The 21552-nt window shown below is 60.0% G+C and overlaps 1 protein-coding gene across 2 annotated transcripts in view; it reads right to left on the bottom strand.

Moving 5' to 3' along the window:
* The window catches only part of CFAP119 (cilia and flagella associated protein 119), a 123871-nt gene that overhangs the window by 9246 nt on the left and 93073 nt on the right, over window positions 1–21552 (bottom strand). The window lies entirely within an intron of this gene.

Here is a 21552-nt window from a genome sequence, read left to right as displayed (position 1 = left end):
CCCAGCGTTTTGTTATCCTGCAGTTGTTGTTTGGTTCAGTACTGCATTGTTACATGGGTAAGTACTGTTGTTCAACTGTTGCTGATTTGTTCAGGCTGATTAGCTTGATGTGCCTTGTATGTGTGAGCTGGTGTGAATCTCGCCACTATCTGTGTAATATCCTTCTCTCAAAGTTGTCCGTCTCTTCGGGCACAGTTTCTAGACTGAGTCTGATAGGAGGGGCAGATGGAGGAACCAGCCCACACTATTAAACTCTTAAAGTGCCCATGGTTCCCAAGGGACCTGTCTATACCCCATGGTAGTAATGTGGACCCCAGCATCCTTTACGGACTATGAGAAAAGGATTTACCGGTAGGTAATTTTAATCCTATTATTAGTTGTGCTGATTTCAAATAACAACATTAATTGTCTCCTATCAGCCCTAATTTTTGAGATATAAACATTGTCTCATTTGTGTCACCCTATTTTATTCAAATTAGGTCTATGATTCACATAATAAAAACACAAAATGTAAAAAAAAACCATACTAACATTATAGTAACACTATAGTGACCGAAATAACACTTTTTCTTCAAAATAATAAAATGAAACCATAAATAAAAAGAAAAATAAGAATTTACTCACCGGTAATTCTATTTCTCGTAGTCCGTAGTGGATGCTGGGGACTCCATAAGGACCATGGGGAATAGACGGCTCCGCAGGAGACTGGGCACACTAAAAGAAAGATTTGGTACTACCTGGTGTGCACTGGCTCCTCCCTCTATGCCCCTCCTCCAGACCTCAGTTAGGATACTGTGCCCGGAAGAGCTGACACAATAAGGAAGGATTTTGAATCCCGGGTAAGACTCGTACCAGCCACACCAATCACACCGTATAACTCGTGATACTATACCCAGTTAACAGTATGAAATATAACTGAGCCTCTCAACAGATGGCTCAACAATAACCCTTTAGTTAGGCAATAACTATATACAAGTATTGCAGACAATCCGCACTTGGGATGGGCGCCCAGCATCCACTACGGACTACGAGAAATAGAATTACCGGTGAGTAAATTCTTATTTTCTCTGACGTCCTAGTGGATGCTGGGGACTCCGTAAGGACCATGGGGATTATACCAAAGCTCCCAAACGGGCGGGAGAGTGCGGATGACTCTGCAGCACCGAATGAGAGAACTCAAGGTCCTCCTCAGCCAGGGTATCAAATTTGTAGAATTTAGCAAACGTGTTTGCCCCTGACCAAGTAGCAGCTCGGCAAAGTTGTAAAGCCGAGACCCCTCGGGCAGCCGCCCAAGATGAGCCCACCTTCCTCGTGGAATGGGCTTTCACTGATTTAGGATGCGGCAATCCAGCCGCAGAATGCGCCAGCTGAATTGTGCTACAAATCCAGCGAGCAATAGTCTGCTTAGAAGCAGGAGCACCTATTTTGTTGGGTGCATACAGGATAAAAAGCGAGTCAGTTTTCCTGACTCCAGCCGTCCTGGAAACATAAATTTTCAAGGCCCTGACTACGTCAAGTAACTTGGAATCCTCCAAGTCCTTAGTAGCCGCAGGCACCACAATAGGTTGGTTCAAGTGAAAAGCTGATACCACCTTAGGGAGAAACTGGGGACGAGTCCTCAATTCTGCCCTATCCATATGGAAAATCAGATAAGGGCTTTTACATGACAAAGCCGCCAATTCTGACACACGCCTGGCCGAAGCCAAGGCCAATAACATGACCACTTTCCACGTGAGATATTTCAGATCCACAGTTTTAAGTGGTTCAAACCAATGTGATTTTAGGAAACTCAACACCACATTGAGATCCCAAGGTGCCACAGGAGGCACAATAGGGGGCTGAATATGAAGCACTCCCTTTACAAAAGTCTGAACTTCAGGCAGTGAAGCCAGTTCTTTCTGGAAGAAAATCGACAGAGCCGAAATCTGGACCTTAATGAAACCCAATTTTAGGCCCATAGTCACTCCTGACTGTAGGAAGTGCAGAAAACGACCCAGCTGAAATTCCTCTGTAGGGGCCTTCCTGGCCTCACACCACGCAACATATTTTCGCCAAATGCGGTGATAATGGTTTGCGGTTACTTCTTTCCTGGCTTTTATCAGCGTAGGAATGACTTCCTCCGGAATGCCCTTTTCCTTTAGGATCCGGAATTCAACCGCCATGCCGTCAAACGCAGCCGCGGTAAGTCTTGGAACAGACAGGGCCCCTGCTGTAGCAGATCCTGTCTGAGCGGTAGAGGCCATGGGTCCTCAGATAACATTTCTTGAAGTTCCGGGTACCAAGCTCTTCTTGGCCAATCCGGAACCACGAGTATCGTTCTTACTCCTCGCCTTCTTATTATTCTCAGTACCTTTGGTATGAGGGGCAGAGGAGGGAACACATAGACCGACTGGTACACCCACGGTGTCACTAGAGCGTCCACAGCTATCGCCTGAGGGTCCCTTGACCTGGCGCAATATCTCTTTAGCTTCTTGTTGAGGCGGGACGCCATCATGTCCACCTGTGGCCTTTCTCAGCGGTTTACCAACAGTAGGAAGACTTCTGGATGAAGTCCCCACTCTCCCGGGTGTAGGTCGTGTCTGCTGAGGAAGTCTGCTTCCCAGTTGTCCACTCCCGGAATGAACACTGCTGACAGTGCTAGTACGTGATTTTCCGCCCATCGGAGAATCCTTGTGGCTTCTGCCATGGCCACCCTGCTTCTTGTGCCGCCCTGTCGGTTTACATGGGCGACTGCCGTGATATTGTCTGATTGAATCAGAACCGGCTGGTTTTGAAGCAGGGGCCTTGCCTGACTTAGGGCATTGTAAATGGCCCTCAGTTCCAGAATGTTTATGTGTAGGGACGACTCCTGACTTGACCAAAGTCCCTGGAAATTTCTTCCCTGTGTGACTGCGCCCCAGCCCCGAAGGCTGGCATCCGTGGTCACCAGGACCCAGTCCTGTATGCCGAATCTGCGGCCCACTAGAAGATGAGCACTCTGCAGCCACCACAGTAGAGACACCCTGGTCTTTGGAGCTAGGGTTATCAGTTGATGCATCTGAAGATGCGATCCCGACCACTTGTCCAAGAGGTCCCACTGGAAGGTCCTTGCATGGAACCTGCCGAATGGAATTGCTTCGTACGAAGCCACCATTTTTCCCAGGACTCGTGTGCAGTGATGCACCGATACCCGTTTTGGTTTTAGGAGGTCTCTGACTAGAGATGACAGCTCCTTGGCTTTCTCCTGCGGGAGAAACACTTTTTTCTGTTCTGTGTCCAGAATCATCCCTAGGAACAGTAAGCGTGTGGAAGGAACCAGTTGTGACTTTGGAATGTTTAGAATCCAGCCATGCTGTTGTAGCACTTCCCGAGATAGTGCTACTCCGACCAGTAACTGCTCCCTGGACCTCGCCTTTATTAGGAGATCGTCCAAGTACGGGATAATTAAAACTCCCTTTTTTCGAAGGAGTATCATCATTTCTGCCATTACCTTGGTAAACACCCTCTGTGCCGTGGACAGTCCAAACGGTAGTGTCTGGAATTGGTAATGGCAATCCTGTACCACAAATCTGAGGTACTCCTGGTGAGGAAGGTAAATTGGGACATGCAGGTAAGCATCCTTGATGTCCAGGGATACCATGTAATCCCCCTCGTCCAGGCTTGCAATAACCGCCCTGAGCGATTCCATCTTGAACTTTGATTTTTTTATGTATGTGTTCAAGGATTTCAAATTTAAAATGGGTCTCACCGAACCGTCCGGTTTCGGTACCACAAACAGTGTGGAATAGTAACCCCGTCCTTGTTGAAGTAGGGGCACCTTGACTATCACCTGCTGGGAATACAGCTTGTGAATGGCCTCTAGTACAGCCTCCCTGCCCGAGGGAATTGTCGGTAAGGCCGATTTGAGGAAACGGCGGGGGGGAGGCGCCTCGAATTCCAGCTTGTACCCCTGAGATACTACTTGAAGGATCCAGGGATCCACCCGTGAGCGAACCCACTGATCGCTGAAATTTTTGAGGCGGCCCCCCACCGTACCTGGCTCCGCCTGTGGAGCCCCACCGTCATGCGGCGGATTTGGAAGAAGCGGTGGAGGATTTTTGTTCCTGGGAACCTGCGTGGTGCAGCTTTTTTCCCCTTCCTCTGCCTCTAGACAGAAAGGACCCGCCTTTTCCCCGCCTGTTTTTCTGGGGTCGAAAGGACTGTACCTGATAGTACGGCGCTTTCTTAGGCTGTGAGGGGACATGGGGCAAAAATGCTGACTTCCCAGCTGTTGCTGTGGAAACAAGGTCTGAGAGACCATCCCCGAATAACTCCTCACCCTTATAAGGCAAAACTTCCATGTGCCTTTTAGAATCTGCATCCCCTGTCCACTGCCGAGTCCATAAGCCTCTCCTAGCAGAAATGGACAATGCACTTATTCTAGATGCCAGCCGGCAGATCTCCCTCTGTGCATCTCTCATGTACAAGACTGAGTCTTTTATATGCTCTACGGTTAGCAATATAGTGTCCCTGTCTAGGGTGTCAATATTTTCCGACAGGGAATCTGACCAAGCAGCAGCAGCACTGCACATCCACGCTGAAGCAATAGCTGGTCTCAGTATAACACCAGTGTGTGTATATATAGACTTTAGGATAGCCTCCTGCTTTCTATCAGCAGGTTCCTTTAGGGCGGCCGTTTCCGGAGACGGTAGTGCCACCTTTTTAGACAAACGTGTGAGCGCTTTATCCACCCTAGGGGGAGTTTCCCAACGTGACCTATCCTCTGGCGAGAAAGGGAACGCCATTAGTAATTTTTTTGAAATCACCAATTTCTTATCAGGGAAAGCCCACGCTTCTTCACACACTTCATTTAATTCTTCAGATGGGGGAAAAACTATTGGTAGTTTTTTCTCCCCAAACATAATACCCTTTTTTGAGGTACCTGGGTTTATATCAGAAAGGTGTAAAACCTCTTTCATTGCCTCAATCATGCCACGAATGGCCCTAGTGGACATGAAATTTGACTCATCGTCGTCGACACTGGTATCAGTATCCGTGTCGACATCTGTGTCTGCCATCTGAGGTAGTGGGCGTTTTAGAGCCCCTGATGGCCTTTGAATTGCCTGGGCAGGCACGAGCTGAGAAGCCGGCTGTCCCGCATTTGGCATGTCGTCAAATTTTTTATGTAAGGAGTCGACACTTGCATGTAATTCCTTCCATAAGTCCATCCACTCAGGTGTCTGCCCCGCAGGGGGTGACATCACATTTATAGGCATCTGCTCCGCCTCCACATAAGTCTCCTCATCAAACATGTCGACACAGCCGTACCGACACACCGCACACACACACACAGGGAATGCTCTTAAAGGAGACAGGACCCCACAGAAGCCCTTCGGGGAGACAGAGAGAGAGTATGCCAGCACACACCAGAGTGCTATATAATGCAGGGACTAACTGAATTATGTCCCCTATAGCTGCTATAATATTTACTGCGCCTCAAATCTGTGCCCCCCCTCTCTTTTTTACCCTTTTCTGTAGTGTAGACTGCAGGGGAGAGTCAGGGAGCTTCCTTCCAGCGGAACTGTGAGGGAATAATGGCGCCAGTGTGCTGAGGGAGATAGCTCCGCCCCTTTTTCAGCTGACTTTTCTCCCGCTTTTTTCTGTATTCTGGCAGGGGTAATTACCACATATATAGCCTCTGGGGCTATATATTGTGGTTATTTTGCCAGCCAAGGTGTTTTTATTGATGCTCAGGGCGCCCCCCCCCCCCCCCCGCACCCTCAGCTGCAGTGCCGTGCGCTACCTTGGTGAAGACTGAAGTCTTCTGCCGCCGATTTTCCGGACCATCTTCATGCTTCTGGCTCTGTAAGGGGGACGGCGGCGCGGCTCCGGGAACGAACACCAAGGACGGGTCCTGCGGTCGATCCCTCTGGAGCTAATGGTGTCCAGTAGCCTAAGAAGCCCAAGCTAGCTGCAAGCAGGTAGGTTCGCTTCTTCTCCCCTTAGTCCCTCGTTGCAGTGAGCCTGTTGCCAGCAGATCTCGCTGAAAATAAAAAACCTAATTCTATACTTTCTTTCTAGGAGCTCAGGAGAGCCCCTAGTGTGCATCCAGCTCGGCCGGGCACAAGATTCTAACTGAGGTCTGGAGGAGGGTCATAGAGGGAGGAGCCAGTGCACACCAGGTAGACCAAAAGCTTTTAGTTGTGCCCAGTCTCCTGCGGAGCCCGTCTATTCCCCATGGTCCTTACGGAGTCCCCAGCATCCACTAGGACGTCAGAGAAATTAGTTTAGGAAGCTTCTTTTGTGGTTTGGACAGTCTCTTTGTAAATTCCAGCTGTAATCTGCCATCATATCTACAGATGGGTCCACGGTTATCTTGAATAGTTTGCTGTACCTAGGCACAACGTGGTTTATTAACATAAACCCTTCATCTATTGTTCTCAGCTGCAATATAATACAGAGAACATTACAGCAGGGGATTAAGTCCGATTGGCCAGTCTCAATTAATCCTATTAAAGGTCAAGATAAATGTGGATCCATCTGTATATCCCATGTTCCCTGTTCCATTGTTTTATTGTCCTGGTGAAATCCTGCACCTTGCTCTTCGCTCATATCACCTAAATTTTCTGGGAAACGGCCCAAGTGGCTGTGTAAGTGATGTATTTATATGCTCACATTACATCCAAGATCTCAGAAAATAATGAGCATGCCCCTGCCCCTCCCAGCTCCTCTCCCCCCTGCCACATCCTTCCAGCTCCTCTCCCCCCCTGCCACATCCTCCCAGCTCCGCTCCCCCCCTGCCACATCCTTCCAGCTCCTCTCCCCCCCCCTGCCACATCTTCCCAGCACCTCTCCCCCCCTGCCACATCCTTCCAGCTCCTCTCCCCCCCCCCTGCCACATCTTCCCAGCTCCTCTCCCCCCCTGCCACATCCTTCCAGCTCCTCTCCCCCCCCCCGCCACATCCTTCCAGCTCCTCCCCCCCCCCTGCCACATCCTTCCAGCTCCTCTCCCCCCCTGCCACATCCTTCCAGCTCCTCTCCCCCCCCTGCCACATCCTTCCAGCTCCTCTCCCCCCCCTGCCACATCCTTCCAGCTCCTCTCCCCCCCCCTGCCACATCCTTCCAGCTCCTCTCCCCCCCCTGCCACATCCTTCCAGCTCCTCTCCCCCCCCCCCTGCCACATCCTTCCAGCTCCTCTCCCCCCCCCTGCCACATCCTTCCAGCTCCTCTCCCCCCCCGCCACATCCTTCCAGCTCCTCTCCCCCCCCCTGCCACATCCTTCCAGCTCCTCTCCCCCCCCCCCTGCCACATCCTCCCAGCTCCTCTCCCCCCCTGCCACATCCTTCCAGCTCCTCCCCCCCCCCCTGCCACATCCTTCCAGCTCCTCTCCCCCCCCCTGCCACATCCTTCCAGCTCCTCTCCCCCCCCGCCACATCCTTCCAGCTCCTCTCCCCCCCCCCCTGCCACATCCTTCCAGCTCCTCTCCCCCCCCCTGCCACATCCTTCCAGCTCCTCTCCCCCCCCGCCACATCCTTCCAGCTCCTCTCCCCCCCCCCCTGCCACATCCTTCCAGCTCCTCTCCCCCCCCCCCTGCCACATCCTCCCAGCTCCTCTCCCCCCCTGCCACATCCTTCCAGCTCCTCCCCCCCGCCACATCCTTCCAGCTCCTCTCCCCCCCCTGCCACATCCTCCAAGCTCCTCTCCCCCCTGCCACATCCTCCCAGCTCCGCTCCCCCCCTGCCACATCCTTCCAGCTCCTCTCCCCCCCCTGCCACATCCTTCCAGCTCCTCCCCCCCCCTGCCACATCCTTCCAGCTCCTCCCCCCCCCTGCCACATCCTTCCAGCTCCTCTAACCCCCCTGCCACATCCTTCCAGCTCCTCTCCCCCCTGCCACATCCTCCCAGCTCCTCTCCCCCCTGCCACATCCTTCCAGCTCCTCTAACCCCCCTGCCACATCCTCCCAGCTCCTCTCCCCCCCTGCCACATCCTTCCAGCTCCTCCCCCCCCCGCCACATCCTTCCAGCTCCTCTCCCCCCCCCTGCCACATCCTCCAAGCTCCTCTCCCCCCTGCCACATCCTCCCAGCTCCGCTCCCCCCCTGCCACATCCTTCCAGCTCCTCTCCCCCCCCTGCCACATCTTTCCAGCTCCTCCCCCCCCCCTGCCACATCTTCCCAGCTCCTCTCCCCCCCTGCCACATCCTTCCAGCTCCTCTCCCCCCCCTGCCACATCCTTCCAGCTCCTCTCCCCCCCCGCCACATCCTTCCAGCTCCTCTCCCCCCCCCGCCACATCCTTCCAGCTCCTCTCCCCCCCCTGCCACATCCTTCCAGCTCCTCTCCCCCCCCCTGCCACATCCTTCCAGCTCCTCTCCCCCCCCCCCCCGCCACATCCTTCCAGCTCCTCTCCCCCCCCCCCTGCCACATCCTTCCAGCTCCTCTCCCCCCCCTGCCACATCCATCCAGCTCCTCTCCCCCCCCTGCCACATCCTTCCAGCTCCTCTCCCCCCCCTGCCACATCCTTCCAGCTCCTCTAACCCCCCTGCCACATCCTCCCAGCTCCTCTAACCCCCCTGCCACATCCTCCCAGCTCCTCTAACCCCCCTGCCACATCCTCCCAGCTCCTCTAACCCCCCTGCCACATCCTCCCAGCTCCCCCCCCCCTGCCACATCCTTCCAGCTCCTCCAACCCCCCTGCCACATCCTTCCAGCTCCTCCAACCCCCCTGCCACATCCTTCCAGCTCCTCTAACCCCCCTGCCACATCCTCCCAGCTCCTCTAACCCCCCTGCCACATCCTTCCAGCTCCTCTCCCCCCCTGCCACATCCTTCCAGCTCCTCTCCCCCCCCTGCCACATCCTCCAAGCTCCTCTCCCCCCCTGCCACATCCTCCAAGCTCCTCTCCCCCCCTGCCACATCCTCCAAGCTCCTCTCCCCCCCTGCCACATCCTCCAAGCTCCTCTCCCCCCCCCTGCCACATCCTTCCAGCTCCCCTCCCCCCCCCCCCCGCCACATCCTTCCAGCTCCTCTCCCCCCTCCTGCCACATCCTTCCAGCTCCTCTCCCCCCCTGCCACATCCTTCCAGCTCCTCTCCCCCCCCTGCCACATCCTTCCAGCTCCTCTCCCCCCCCGCCACATCCTTCCAGCTCCTCTCCCCCCCCCGCCACATCCTTCCAGCTCCTCTCCCCCCCCTGCCACATCCTTCCAGCTCCTCTCCCCCCCCCTGCCACATCCTTCCAGCTCCTCTCCCCCCCCCCCCGCCACATCCTTCCAGCTCCTCTCCCCCCCCCCCTGCCACATCCTTCCAGCTCCTCTCCCCCCCCTGCCACATCCATCCAGCTCCTCTCCCCCCCCTGCCACATCCTTCCAGCTCCTCTCCCCCCCCTGCCACATCCTTCCAGCTCCTCTAACCCCCCTGCCACATCCTCCCAGCTCCTCTAACCCCCCTGCCACATCCTCCCAGCTCCTCTAACCCCCCTGCCACATCCTCCCAGCTCCTCTAACCCCCCTGCCACATCCTCCCAGCTCCCCCCCCCCTGCCACATCCTTCCAGCTCCTCCAACCCCCCTGCCACATCCTTCCAGCTCCTCCAACCCCCCTGCCACATCCTTCCAGCTCCTCTAACCCCCCTGCCACATCCTCCCAGCTCCTCTAACCCCCCTGCCACATCCTTCCAGCTCCTCTCCCCCCCTGCCACATCCTTCCAGCTCCTCTCCCCCCCCTGCCACATCCTCCAAGCTCCTCTCCCCCCCTGCCACATCCTCCAAGCTCCTCTCCCCCCCTGCCACATCCTCCAAGCTCCTCTCCCCCCCTGCCACATCCTCCAAGCTCCTCTCCCCCCCCCTGCCACATCCTTCCAGCTCCCCTCCCCCCCCCCCCGCCACATCCTTCCAGCTCCTCTCCCCCCTCCTGCCACATCCTTCCAGCTCCTCTCCCCCCCCTGCCACATCCTTCCAGCTCCTCTCCCCCCCCCTGCCACATCCTTCCAGCTCCTCTAACCCCCCTGCCACATCCTTCCAGCTCCTCTAACCCCCCTGCCACATCCTTCCAGCTCCTCTAACCCCCCTGCCACATCCTCCCAGCTCCTCTAACCCCCCTGCCACATCCTTCCAGCTCCTCTTCCCCCCCCCCCACTGCCACATCCTCCCAGCTCCTCTCCCCCCTGCCACATCCTTCCAGCTTCTCTAACCCCCCTGCCACATCCTCCCAGCTCCTCTCCCCCCCTGCCACATCCTTCCAGCTCCTCTCCCCCCCCCCTGCCACATCCTTCCAGCTCCTCTACCCCCCCCCCCCTGCCACATCCTCCCAGCTCCTCTCCCCCCCCTGCCACATCTTCCCAGCTCCTCTCCCCCCCTGCCACATCCTTCCAGCTCCTCTCCCCCCCCCCTGCCACATCCTTCCAGCTCCTCTCCCCCCCCCCCCCCCTGCCACATCCTTCCAGCTCCTCTCCCCCCCCCCTGCCACATCCTTCCAGCTCCTCTAACCCCCCTGCCACATCCTCCCAGCTCCTCTAACCCCCCTGCCACATCCTTCCAGCTCCTCTAACCCCCCTGCCACATCCTCCCAGCCACATCCTCCCAGCTCCTCTAACCCCCCTGCCACATCCTCCCAGCTCCTCTAACCCCCCTGCCACATCCTCCCAGCTCCTCTAACCCCCCTGCCACATCCTCCCAGCTCCTCTCCCCCCCCGCCACATTCTCCCAGCTCCTCTCACCCCCTGCCACATCCTTCCATCTCCCCCTTGCCACATCCTCCCAGCTCCTCTCCCCCCCTGCCACATCCTCCCAGCTCCTCTCCCCCCCTGCCACATCCTCCCAGCTCCTCTCCCCCCCTGCCACATCCTTCCAGCTCCTCTCCCCCTGCCCGCCCTCTCCCAGCTCCTCTCCCCCCCTGCCACATCCTCCCAGCTTCTCTCCCCCCCTGCCACATGCTCCTCTCCCCCTGCCACATCCTCCTAGCTCCTCTCCCCCCCTGCCACATACTCCCAGCTCCTCTCCCCCCCTGCCACATACTCCCAGCTCCTCTCCCCCTGCCCGCCCATCCCAGCTCCTCTCCCCCCTGCCACATCCTTCCAGCTCCTCTCCCCCCTGCCACATCCTCCCAGCTCCTCTCCCCCCTCCCAGCTCCTCTCCCCCTGCCACATCCTCCCAGCTCCTCTCCCCCCCTGCCACATCCTTCCAGCTCCTCCCCCCCCTGCCACATCCTTCCAGCTCCTCTAACCCCCCTGCCACATCCTTCCAGCTCCTCTCCCCCCCTGCCACATCCTTCCAGCTCCTCTCCCCCCCTGCCACATCCTTCCAGCTCCTCTCCCCCCCTGCCACATCCTTCCAGCTCCTCTCCCCCCCCCCCCCGCCACATCCTTCCAGCTCCTCTCCCCCCCGCCACATCCTTCCAGCTCCTCTCCCCCCCCCCCCCCCCGCCACATCCTTCCAGCTCCTCTAACCCCCCTGCCACATCCTTCCAGCTCCTCTAACCCCCCTGCCACATCCTTCCAGCTCCTCTAACCCCCCTGCCACATCCTCCCAGCTCCTCTAACCCCCCTGCCACATCCTTCCAGCTCCTCTTCCCCCCCCCCCACTGCCACATCCTCCCAGCTCCTCTCCCCCCTGCCACATCCTTCCAGCTTCTCTAACCCCCCTGCCACATCCTCCCAGCTCCTCTCCCCCCCTGCCACATCCTTCCAGCTCCTCTCCCCCCCCCCTGCCACATCCTTCCAGCTCCTCTACCCCCCCCCCTGCCACATCCTCCCAGCTCCTCTCCCCCCCCTGCCACATCTTCCCAGCTCCTCTCCCCCCCTGCCACATCCTTCCAGCTCCTCTCCCCCCCCCCCTGCCACATCCTTCCAGCTCCTCTCCCCCCCCCCTGCCACATCCTTCCAGCTCCTCTCCCCCCCCCTGCCACATCCTTCCAGCTCCTCTAACCCCCCTGCCACATCCTCCCAGCTCCTCTAACCCCCCTGCCACATCCTCCCAGCTCCTCTAACCCCCCTGCCACATCCTCCCAGCCACATCCTCCCAGCTCCTCTAACCCCCCTGCCACATCCTCCCAGCTCCTCTAACCCCCCTGCCACATCCTCCCAGCTCCTCTCCCCCCCTGCCACATCCTTCCAGCTCCTCTACCCCCCCCTGCCACATCCTCCCAGCTCCTCTCCCCCCCCTGCCACATCCTTCCAGCTCCTCTCCCCCCCCCCCCTGCCACATCCTTCCAGCTCCTCTCCCCCCCCTGCCACATCCTTCCAGCTCCTCTAACCCCCCTGCCACATCCTCCCAGCTCCTCTAACCCCCCTGCCACATCCTCCCAGCTCCTCTAACCCCCCTGCCACATCCTCCCAGCTCCTCTAACCCCCCTGCCACATCCTCCCAGCCACATCCTCCCAGCTCCTCTAACCCCCCTGCCACATCCTCCCAGCTCCTCTCCCCCCCCCCTGCCACATTCTCCCAGCTCCTCTCCCCCCTGCCACATCCTTCCATCTCCTCTCCCCCTTGCCACATCCTCCCAGCTCCTCTCCCCCCCTGCCACATCCTCCCAGCTCCTCTCCCCCCCCTGCCACATCCTCCCAGCTCCTCTCCCCCCCTGCCACATCCTCCCAGCTCCTCTCCCCCCCTGCCACATCCTCCCAGCTCCTCTCCCCCCCTGCCACATCCTTCCAGCTCCTCTCCCCCTGCCCGCCCTCTCCCAGCTCCTCTCCCCCCGCCCGCCCTCTCCCAGCTCCTCTCCCCCCCTGCCACATCCTCCCAGCTCCTCTCCCCCCCTGCCACATGCTCCTCTCCCCCTGCCACATCCTCCTAGCTCCTCTCCCCCCCTGCCACATACTCCCAGCTCCTCTCCCCCCCTGCCACATACTCCCAGCTCCTCTCCCCCCCTGCCACATACTCCCAGCTCCTCTCCCCCCCTGCCATATCCTCCCAGCTCCTCTCCCCCCCTGCCATATCCTCCCAGCTCCTCTCCCCCTGCCCGCCCATCCCAGCTCCTCTCCCCCCTGCCACATCCTTCCAGCTCCTCTCCCCCCTGCCACATCCTCCCAGCTCCTCTCCCCCCTCCCAGCTCCTCTCCCCCTGCCACATCCTCCCAGCTCCTCTCCCCCCTGCCACATCCTTCAAGCTCCTCTCCCCCCCTGCCACATCCTCCCGGCTCCTCTCCCCCCCCCTGCCACATCCTCCCAGCTCCTCTCCCCCCTGCCACATCCTCCCAGCTCCTCTCCCCCCCTGCCACATCCTCCCAGCTCCTGCCACATCCTCCCAGCTCCTCTAACCCCCCTGCCACATCCTCCCAGCTCCTCTCCCCCTCCCCCCTGCCACATCCTCCCAGCTCCTCTCCCCCTGCCCGCCCATCCCAGCTCCTCTCCCCCCTGCCACATCCTCCCAGCTCCTCTCCCCCCTGCCACATCCTTCCAGCTCCTCTCCCCCCTGCCACATCCTCCCAGCTCCTCTCCCCCCTGCCACATCCTTCCAGCTCCTCTCCCCCCTGCCACATCCTCCCAGCTCCTCTCCCCCCTGCCACATCCTCCCAGCTCCTCTCCCCCCGGCCACATCCTCCCAGCTCCTCTCCCCCCTGCCACATCCTTCCAGCTCCTCTCCCCCCTGCCACATCCTCCCAGCTCCTCTCCCCCCTGCCACATCCTTCCAGCTCCTCTCCCCCCTGCCACATCCTCCCAGCTCCTCTCCCCCCTGCCACATCCTCCCAGCTCCTCTCCCCCCGGCCACATCCTCCCAGCTCCTCTCCCCCCTCCCAGCTCCTCTCCCCCCTCCCAGCTCCTCTCCCCCCCTGCCACATCCTCCCAGCTCCTCTCCCCCCTGCCACATCCTCCCACCTCCTCTCCTCCCAGCTCCTCTCCCCCCTCCCACATCCTTCCAGCTCCTCTCCCCCTGCCCGCCCCTCCCAGCTCCTCTCCCCCCTGCCACATCCTTCCAGCACCTCTCCCCCCTGCCACATCCTCCCAGCTCCTCTCCCCCCTGCCACATCCTTCCAGCTCCTCTCCCCCTGCCACATCCTTCCAGCTCCTCTCCCCCCTACCACATCCTTCCAGCTCCTCTCCCCCCTGCCACATCCTCCCAGCTCCTCTCCCCCCCTGCCACATCCTCCCAGCTGCTCTCCCCCTGCCCACCCCTCCCATCACCCGCCTGTCACACTGCAGTGTTCCACACTCTCCTGACTCCACTACCCCACCTTTGTGTTTCTCCCATGTGCCTCTAAGTCTCCCATCTACCCTGCCCTGACACGTGGTCCATTAGTTTCCCCTGCCACTACTAGTACAGCCAACCATCACTATGCCCTTCCATTCTCCTCTACCACTGCCATGCCCATCCCCTGCTACACCCTCCCTCCCTTCCCTGCTACACCCTCCCAATCTCCTCCGCACCCTCCCTCCCTTCCCCCCATGTTTCCCGCTACACCCTCCCAACCTCCTCCGCACACTCCCTTTGTTCCCTGCTTCACCCTCCCAGTCTCCTCTGCACACTCCCTCTCTTCCCCCATTACACCCTCCCAATCTCCGCACACTCCCTTCCCCCGTGTTCCCCGCTACACCCTCCCAATCTCATGCGCAAACTGCCTCCCTCCCCTTGTTTCCCACTACACCCTCCCAGTCTCCTCCGCACTCTCCCTCCCTTCCCCCCGTTAACCCTCCCAATCTCCTCCGCACGCTCCCTCCCTTCCCGTTAACCCTCCCAATCTCCTCCGCACACTCCCTCCCTTCCCCGTTAACCCTCCCAATCTCCTTCGCACACTCCCTCCCTTCCCCGTGTTCCCCGCTACACCCTCCCAATCTCATGCGCAAACTACCTCCCTCCCCTTGTTTCCCGCTAATCCTCTCAATCTCCTCCGCACACTCCCTGTGTTCCCCGCTACACCCTCCCAATCTCCTCCGCACACTCCCTCCCTTCCCTGCTACACCCGCCCAGTCTCCTCCGCACTCCCCCTGTGTTCCCCGCTACACCCTCCCAATCTCCTGCGCACACTCCCTCCCTTCCCCGTGTCCCTGCTACACCCTCCCAATCTCCTCCGCACACTCCCTCCCTTCCCCGTGTTCCCCGCTACACACCCTCCCAATCTCCTCCGTACACTCCTCCCTCCCCCGTGTTCCCCACTACACCCTCCTAATCTCCTGCGCCCACTCCCTCCTTTCCCCCGTGTTCCCTGCTACACCCTCCCAATCTCCTCCGTACACTCCCTCCCTCCCCCGTGTTCCCAACTACACCCTCCTAATCTCCTGCGCACACTCCCTCCCTTCCCTGCTACACCCTCCCAATCTCCTCCGCACACTCCCTCCCTTCCCCCGTGTTCCCTGCTACACCCTCCCAATCTCCTCCGTACACTCCCTCCCCTTCCCCGTGTTTCCTGCTACACCCTCCCAATCTCCTCCGCACACTCCCTCCCTTCCCCGTGTTCCCCCGCTACACCCTCCTCCCTTCTTCGCTACACCCTCCCAACCTCCTGCGCACACTCCCTCCCTTCCCCGCTACACCCTCCCAACCTCTTGTGCACACTCCCTCCCAATCTCCTCCGTACACTCCCTCCCTTCCCCGTGTTCCCCACTACACCCTCCCAATCTCATGCGCAAACTGCCTCCCTCCCCCTTGTTTCCCGCTACAACCCTCTCAAATCTCCTCCGCACACTCCCTGTGTTCCCTGTACACCCTCCCAATCTCCTGCGCACACTCCTCCCTTCCCCGTGTTCCCTGCTACACCCTCCCAATCTCCTGCGCACCCTCCCTCCCTTCCCCCCATGTTTCCCGCTACACCCTCCCAACCTCCTTCGCACACTCCCTTCGTTCCCTGCTTCACCCTCCCAGTCTCCTCTGCACACTCCCTCTCTTCCCCCATTACACCCTCCCAATCTCCGCACACTCCCTTCCCCCGTGTTCCCCGATACACCCTCCCAATCTCATGCGCAAACTGCCTCCCTCCCCTTGTTTCCCGCTACACCCTCTGTCTCCTCCGCACACTCTCTCCCTTCCCCCGTTAACCCTCCCAATCTCCTCCGCACACTCCCTCCCTTCCCCCGTGTTCCCCGCTACACCCTCCCAATCTCATGCGCAAACTGCCTCCCTCCCCTTGTTTCCCGCTACACCCTCCCAGTCTCCTCCGCACACTCCCTCCCACACCCTCCCAATCTCCTCTGCACACTCCCTCCCTTCCCCGTGTCCCTGCTACACCCTCCCAATCTCCTGCGCACACTCCCTCCCTTCCCCGTGTCCCTGCTACACCCTCCCAATCTCCTGCGCACACTCCCTCCCTTCCCCATGTTCCCTGCTACACCTCCCAATCTCCTGCGCACACTCCCTCCCTTCCCCGTGTCCCTGCTACACCCTCCAATCTCCTCCGCACACTCCCAACCTCCTGCGCACACTCCCTCCCTTCCCCATGTTCCCTGCTACACCCTCCCAATCTCCTGCGCACACTCCCTCGCTTCCCTGTGTTCCCTGCTACAACCCTCCCAATCTCCTCCGCACACTCCCCTTCCCTGCTACACCCTCCCAATCTCCTCCGCACACTACCTCCCTTCCCTGCTACACCCTCCAACCTCCTGCGCACACTCCCTCCCTTCCCCAGTGTTCCCCACTACACCCTCCCAACCTCCTCCGCACACTCCCTCCCTTCCCCAGTGTTCCCTGCTACACCCTCCCAATCTCCTCCGTACACTCCCTCCCTTCCCCGTGTCCCTGCTACACCCTCCCAATCTCCTGCGCACACTCCCTCCCTTCTCCGCTACACCCTCCCAACCTCCTGCGCACACTCCCTCCCAATCTCCTCCATACACTCCCTCCCTTCCCCAGTGTTCCCTGCTACACCCTCCCAATCTCCTCCGTACACTCCCTCACTTCCGTGTTCCCTGCTACACCCTCCCAATCTCCTGCGCACACTCCCTCCCTTCCTGCTACACCCTCCCAATCTCCTCCGCACATTCCCTCCCTTCCCCGTGTTCCCTGCTACACCCTCCCAATCTCCTCCGTACACTCCCTCCCTTCCCCGTGTTCCCCGCTACACCCTCCCAACCTCCTGCGCACACTCCCTCCCTTCCCCGCTACACCCTCCCAACCTCCTGCACACACTCCCTCCCTCCCTTCTCGGCTGCACCCTCCCAACCTCCTGTGCACACTCCCTCCCTTCCCCGTGTTCCCTGCTACACCCTCCCAATCTCCTGCGCACACTCCCTCCCTTCCCCGCTACACCCTCCCAACCTCCTCCGCACACTCCCTCCCCTTCCCCGTGTTCCCTGCTACACCCTCCCAATCTCCTGCGCACACTCCCTCCCTTCTCCGCTACACCCTCCCAACCTCCTCTGCACACTCCCTCCCTTCCCGGCTACACCCTCCCAACCTCCTCCGCACACTCCCTCCCTTCCCCGCTACACCCTCCCAACCTCCTGAGCACACTCCCTCCCTTCCCCAGTGTTCCCTGCTACACCCTCCCAGTCTCCTCCGCACACTCCCTCCCTTCTCCGCTACACCCTCCCAACCTCCTCCGCACACTCCCTCCCTTCCCCGTGTCCCTGCTACACCCTCCCAATCTCCTGCGCACACTCCCTCCCTTCCCCGGGTCCCTGCTACACCCTCCCAATCTCCTGCGCACACTCCCTCCCTTCCCCATGTTCCCTGCTACACCCTCCCAATCTCCTGCGCACACTCCCTCCCTTCCCCGCTACACCCTCCCAACCTCCTCCGCACACTCCCTCCCTTCCCCGCTACACCCTCCCAACCTCCTGAGCACACTCCCTCCCTTCCCCAGTGTTCCCTGCTACACCCTCCCAGTCTCCTCCGCACACTCCCTCCCTTCTCCGCTACACCCTCCCAACCTCCTCCATACACTCCCTCACTTCCCCGTGTCCCTGCTACACCCTCCCAATCTCCTGCGCACACTCCCTCCCTTTCCCGTGTCCCTGCTACACACTCCCAATCTCCTCCGTACACTCCCTCACTTCCGTGTTCCCTGCTACACCCTCCCAATCTCCTGTGCACACTCCCTCCCTTTCCCGTGTCCCTGCTACACCCTCCCAATCTCCTGCGCACACTCCCTCCCTTTCCTGTGTCCCTGCTACACCCTCCCAATCTCCTGCGCACACTCCCTCCCTTCTCTGCTACACCCTCCCAATCTTCTCCGCACACTCCCTCCCTTCCCCAGTGTTCCCCGCTACACCCTCCCAATCTCCTGCGCACACTCACTCCCTTCCCCGTGTCCCTGCTACACCCTCCCAATCTCCTGCGCACACTCCCTCCCTTCTCCGCTACACCCTCCCAACCTCCTCCGCACACTCCCTCCCTTCCCCATGTTCCCTGCTACACCCTCCCAATCTCCTCCGCACACTCCCTCCCTTCCCCAGTGTTCCCTGCTACACCCTCCCAATCTCCTCCGCACACTCCCTCCCTTCCCCATGTTCCCTGCCACACCCTCCCAATCTCCTGCGCACACTCCCTCCCTTCCCCAGTGTTCCCTGCTACACCCTCCCAATCTCCTGCGCACACTCCCTCCCTTCTCGGCTGCACCCTCCCAACCTCCTCTGCACACTCCCTCCCTTCCCCGCTACACCCTCCCAACCTCCTGCGCACACTCCCTCCCTTCCCCGCTACACCCTCCCAACCTCCTCTGCACACTCCCTCCCTTCCCCGCTACACCCTCCCAACCTCCTCTGCACACTCCCTCCCTTCCCCGCTACACCCTCCCAACCTCCTGAGCACACTCCCTCCCTTCCCCAGTGTTCCCTGCTACACCCTCCCAGTCTCCTCCGCACACTCCCTCCCTTCTCCGCTACACCCTCCCAACCTCCTCCATACACTCCCTCCCTTCCCCATGTTCCCCACTACACCCTCCCTACCTCCTCCGCACACTCCCTCCCTTCCCCAGTGTTCCCTGCTACACCCTCCCAATCTCCTCCGTACACTCCCTCACTTCCCCGTGTCCCTGCTACACCCTCCCAATCTCCTGCGCACACTCCCTCCCTTTCCCGTGTCCCTGCTACACACTCCCAATCTCCTCCGTACACTCCCTCACTTCCGTGTTCCCTGCTACACCCTCCCAATCTCCTGTGCACACTCCCTCCCTTTCCCGTGTCCCTGCTACACCCTCCCAATCTCCTGCGCACACTCCCTCCCTTTCCTGTGTCCCTGCTACACCCTCCCAATCTCCTGCGCACACTCCCTCCCTTCTCTGCTACACCCTCCCAATCTTCTCCGCACACTCCCTCCCTTCCCCAGTGTTCCCCGCTACACCCTCCCAATCTCCTGCGCACACTCACTCCCTTCCCCGTGTCCCTGCTACACCCTCCCAATCTCCTGCGCACACTCCCTCCCTTCTCCGCTACACCCTCCCAACCTCCTCCGCACACTCCCTCCCTTCCCCATGTTCCCTGCTACACCCTCCCAATCTCCTCCGCACACTCCCTCCCTTCCCCAGTGTTCCCTGCTACACCCTCCCAATCTCCTCCGCACACTCCCTCCCTTCCCCATGTTCCCTGCCACACCCTCCCAATCTCCTGCGCACACTCCCTCCCTTCCCCAGTGTTCCCTGCTACACCCTCCCAATCTCCTGCGCACACTCCCTCCCTTCTCGGCTGCACCCTCCCAACCTCCTCTGCACACTCCCTCCCTTCCCCGCTACACCCTCCCAACCTCCTGCGCACACTCCCTCCCTTCCCCGCTACACCCTCCCAACCTCCTCTGCACACTCCCTCCCTTCCCCGCTACACCCTCCCAACCTCCTCTGCACACTCCCTCCCTTCCCCGTGTTCCCCACTACATCCTCCCAACCTCTTGCGCACACTTCCTCCCTTCCCCGTGTTCCCCACTACACCCTCCCAACCTCCTGCGCACACTCCCTCCCTTCCCCGTGTTCCCCACTACATCCTCCCAACCTCTTGCGCACACTCCCTCCCTTCCCAGTGTTCCCCACTACACCCTCCCAACCTCCTGCGCACACTCCCTCCCTTCCCCGTGTTCCCCACTACACCCTCCCAACCTCTTGCGCACACTCCCTCCCTTCCCAGTGTTCCCCACTACACCCTCCCAACCTCCTGCGCACACTCCCTCCCTTCCCCGTGTTCCCTGCTACACCCTCCCAACCTCTTGCGTTTTCCCTCCCTTCTCCGCTACACCCTCCCAACCTCCTGCACACACTCCCTCCCTTCCTTCGTGTTCCCTGCTACACCCAACCTCCTGTGCACACTCCCTCCCTTCATCCGTGTTGTTCCCTGCTACACCCTCCCAACCTCCTGTGCACACTCCCTCCCTTCCCCGTGTTCTCTGCTACACCCTCCCAACCTCCTGTGCACACTCCCTCCCTTCCCCGTGTTCTCTGCTACACCCTCCCAACCTCCTGTGCACATTCCCTCCCTTCCCCGTGTTCCCTGCTACACTCTCCCAACCTCCTGTGCACACTCCCTCCCTTCCTTTCCGTGTTTCCAGCTACACCCTCCCAACCTCCTGTGCACACTCCCTCCCTTCCCCGTGTTCCCTGCTACACCCTCCCAATTTCCTGCGCACACTCCCTCCCTTCCCCGTGTCTATGCTACACCCTCCCAGTCTCCTCCGCACACTCCCTCCCTTCCCCCGTGTTCCCTGCTACACCCTCCCAATCTCCTGCGCACACTCCCTCCCTTCTCCGCTACACCCTCCCAACCTCCTCCGCACACTCCCTCCCTTCCCCATGTTCCCTGCTACACCCTCCCAATCTCCTCCGCACACTCCCTCCCTTCCCCATGTTCCCTGCTACACCCTCCCAATCTCCTGCGCACACTCCCTCCCTTCCCCAGTGTTCCCTGCTACACCCTCCCAATCTCCTGCGCACACTCCCTCCCTTCTCGGCTGCACCCTCCCAACCTCCTCTGCACACTCCCTCCCTTCTCCGCTACACCCTCCCAACCTCCTGCGCACACTCCCTCCCTTCCCCGCTACACCCTCCCAACCTCCTCTGCACACTCCCTCCCTTCCCCGCTACACCCTCCCAACCTCCTCTGCACACTCCCTCCCTTCCCCGTGTTCCCCACTACACCCTCCCAACCTCCTGCGCACACTCCCTCCTTTCCCCGTGTTCCCCACTACATCCTCCCAACCTCTTGTGCACACTCCCTCCCTTCCCCGTGTTCCCCACTACACCCTCCCAACCTCCTGCGCACACTCCCTCCCTTCCGTGTTTCCAGCTACACCCAACCTCTTGCGCACACTCCCTCCCTTCCCCGTGTTCCCCACTACACCCTCCCAACCTCCTGCGCACACTCCCTCCCTTCTGTGTTTCCAGCTACACCCAACCTCTTGCGCACACTCCCTCCCTTCCCAGTGTTCCCCACTACACCCTCCCAACCTCCTGCGCACACTCCCTCCCTTCCCCGTGTTCCCTGCTACACCCTCCCAACCTCTTGCGTTTTCCCTCCCTTCTCCGCTACACCCTCCCAACCTCCTGCACACACTCCCTCCCTTCCTTCGTGTTCCCTGCTACACCCAACCTCCTGTGCACACTCCCTCCCTTCCTCCGTGTTCCCTGCTACACCCAACCTCCTGTGCACACTCCCTCCCTTCCCCGTGTTCCCTGCTACACCCTCCCAACCTCCTGTGCACACTCCCTCCCTTCCGTGTTTCCAGCTACACCCTCCCAACCTCCTGTGCACATTC

Source organism: Pseudophryne corroboree, chromosome 7 (assembly GCF_028390025.1).
Source record: "Pseudophryne corroboree isolate aPseCor3 chromosome 7, aPseCor3.hap2, whole genome shotgun sequence".
Taxonomy (NCBI): Eukaryota; Metazoa; Chordata; class Amphibia; order Anura; family Myobatrachidae; genus Pseudophryne; species Pseudophryne corroboree.
This window is presented reverse-complemented; position numbering and strand designations above follow the sequence as displayed.